This window comes from Microcebus murinus, chromosome 13 (genome assembly GCF_040939455.1).
Source record: "Microcebus murinus isolate Inina chromosome 13, M.murinus_Inina_mat1.0, whole genome shotgun sequence".
In the NCBI taxonomy this organism is placed as follows: Eukaryota; Metazoa; Chordata; class Mammalia; order Primates; family Cheirogaleidae; genus Microcebus; species Microcebus murinus.
The window spans coordinates 56614076-56617082 of NC_134116.1; the positions used below are offsets into that span (position 1 = coordinate 56614076).

At 50.3% G+C, this 3007-nt stretch overlaps 1 non-coding gene across 1 annotated transcript; it reads left to right on the forward strand.

Moving 5' to 3' along the window:
- The first annotated feature begins 2481 nt into the window (after positions 1 to 2481).
- TRNAA-UGC (transfer RNA alanine (anticodon UGC)) lies at positions 2482 to 2553 on the forward strand. Its single transcript has one exon. It is a non-coding gene; the product is annotated as a tRNA-Ala (tRNA).
- The last annotated feature ends 454 nt before the right edge of the window (positions 2554 to 3007 follow it).

The following is a 3007-nucleotide window of genomic DNA, read 5'->3' on the forward strand; positions in this document are numbered from 1 at the left end:
GCTCTGATCTCCAAGCCACTGCCAGGGCAGGGCACTCTCTCGGGACACGGTGCTCTAGGACTGGGGTTCTCTCGGCATGCCTCCCGGGGCCCTGTCTCCTCCACGGTTAGGTTTCCAGGGGTGGCAGCAACCAGATAGTACAGACTTTATAAGTAAAACCCACTTCTCCCTGTATTGTGCTGCTCAGATAAAATGCAAAGTAATTGCATAATTCATCTCCAAATCAAATAAACTCCCTCTGCGAAATGCAAGGAATCAATAGGGAAGGAGAGAATCGGGAAAATTAAAGGTAGAGGCTTTATCTGAATCATCTGTACTCTGAGGAGGAAGCATGTTTTTGAACTGAAGCTTTGTTTCCCATCTCCCAAGTGTCTGCACCTCAGGTGAGGAGTCAGCCAAGTGCACGGCAGGCTTGGGACAGGGTCAGACTAAGGGGTGACAAGAAAGGAGGCCCCGAAAATACAGCCGTGGGAGCAAAGACCATCCATCTATGGAGCAGACCCTCCTCCTCCTCCCTCTGCCTCCCTGCAAGGGCTTCCCAAGCAAAAGCTTCCACAAATAGGACCCTGGCTTTGGTCCCGATGGCTTAGCACCTGCCCAGAGGAATTAAAAAGCATGAGAGGAAAAGACATAAAAGTAAAAATCAGAGTGGGAAGGAGCTCCAGGCCCAAGGAGCACTGGGGGGGTGAGAATGTCAGGGAGCTTCTGCCTGACTGCCTCTCGGCACTCGTGGGCATGTGTAACTCCGGATGATGTAACCATGGACAGCACTGATGGCCCGAAGTCAATGACCCGGCTTCCTCCATGGGGGAGATATAAATGTATATGTTTTGCTGACCCGTACTGGTTAATCAGCCAGCTAGACTTGCATCTTGGAGGCAGATGTTTGTAGGCTCCACAAAGCCCCCAAATGCCCCACTGCCAAATCTCGAAAGAGGAAACAGCTTGCCCCGACGGCTGTTAGCAATGGACAAAAGCCACCTTCTTTCAGCTGCTCAGACCAGGGTGTTGCACCATGCGTGGCTCCCAGACGGGCAAGCCCAGAGGTGTGGGGTAGCTGAGTAGCTAAGGGCCACACTCAGAATCACTTTGTTTGCAAATGGCAAAGGAAAGAGAAGAAACATAAGAACACACTGAACATAAGACACAAGAGATAAACCCACATACAGTCGTCCCTCCGTATCTGTGGGGGATGGTCCCAAGAGACACACACACACCCCAGCTCGTATCCACAGATGCTCAAGTCCCTTGTATAAAATGGCACAGGATTTGCATATAACCTACACATATCCTCCACTTTAAATCATCTCTGTGTGATAACACCTCAGACAGTGCCTACACATCACTTCATTTGGGTGGATTCAACGTAGTACTACGTAGGAAGCAAATTCAAGTCTGACTTTTTGGAACTTTGAGAAATTGTTTTTCCTAACATCTTTGATCTATGGTTGGTTGAATCCATGGAGACAGAGGGCCGACTGTACTCAGAATCCTCCAGACTCAAACGTGGGTGAAGGCACGCAGACGTAGATGGGCTGGAATTTGCCCTCAGAGGTCTTCAGAGGCCATCAGGAAGCAAGGGTTGTGAGGTTCTTTTAGAAACAAGGGGCCCACAGATGTTTTCTGTCAAGCATTCTCCCTCCTTCCAAACCCCTCAGGGGGAATGAGACGGCTTAGGTAGAGCTGGATGCTGATCTGTGAGGCTGGGCTGGGGTCCTGCCCTGAGACGTCTCACAAGCTCTGCTGCCAGTCCCCTCTGCTTCTTCCGTCCCTCATCCTCATTCCGACTTCAGCCCAGCCCGGAGTCTGTGCTTAGCCGTTTACAGTGTGGCCCTCACCTGCCTTCAGTCAGGGTACGTCACCCCGCTACCCGCTCAGGCCCCCTCTTCACACCCCTCCTCTTCCTTCCCTTCCCAGCACGTTGAAAGAGGCCCTGAAGCTTCCTCTGCCTCAACACTAAGTCATCTTTTACCCCTTAGCACCTGGCCGCCTGGCTCATCTCACCAAGCTCAGAAACAACCTCCCAGACTCCACCAGAAAGGCCTTTCCTCACTCCTCATCCCCCAACGTCCGTAAGGCATTTGGCCCCAGCGACCAATCCACCCTCCTCACGGTCTCCTGGTTTTCCTGCTGTTTCACCAGCCTGGGCCCCCCCAGCTCTCTGACTAACCCTTCTTGGCAGCTTGCCCTGCTGTCTCTTCCTCACTCCCTACATCCGAGGGCTCCCTCCATCTTCCTCTCTGGCCAGGCTCATTGCTTCTCCTCTTTCCAGAAGACTCACAATCTGTCTCTCGCTTCTGACCTCTAACCAGAGCCCCAGACCCATATTTCAAGCTGCCTCGTGGACACTCCCACTGGAATGTTCTAGCCAAACACACTCAACATGGTATCCAGGCTTTTCTGCAACATACGTGTGTATGGACAAGCCACCAGGCAGTGATCTACGCACTGAAAACACAAGATTAATAAGATCCAAGGGCTGGGGATGTAGCTCAGTGGTAGAGCATATGCTTTGCATGTGTGAGGCCCCAGGTTCAATCCCTGGCATCTCCAAGTTGTTTTATCAGCCTAATACAATTCATGTTTTTAAAATGTCAAATCAAGATACTTTGTATCACAACTATAGGACACGGTGTGCATTGTAGGGGGCAGGGAAGTGCATGCCTCTAACCCCTGCTAGGAGAGGCAATGATATAAAATTTAACCAAAATGTTTGTACCCTCATAATATCCTGAAATTAAAAAAAAAAAAAAAAAGATCCAGTCCTTGCCCTCAAGGCCTTCAGAATCTAGTGGAAGAGACAGACTTATAATCAGGCAGTTGTAAAACAATGTGGAAATGCAGAGGGAGAGAGACAGGACATTAGGAGTCTATAGAAGAGAAACTCTTAAGAGGGAAACTCAACCCGGCCTGTGGAGGAGTCTGGAAGCCTTCTTAGAAGACAGGATGCCTGAATCAAGTCCTGAACAGTAAGTACGAAGGGACGACGAGGAGAAATCCTAAGAGT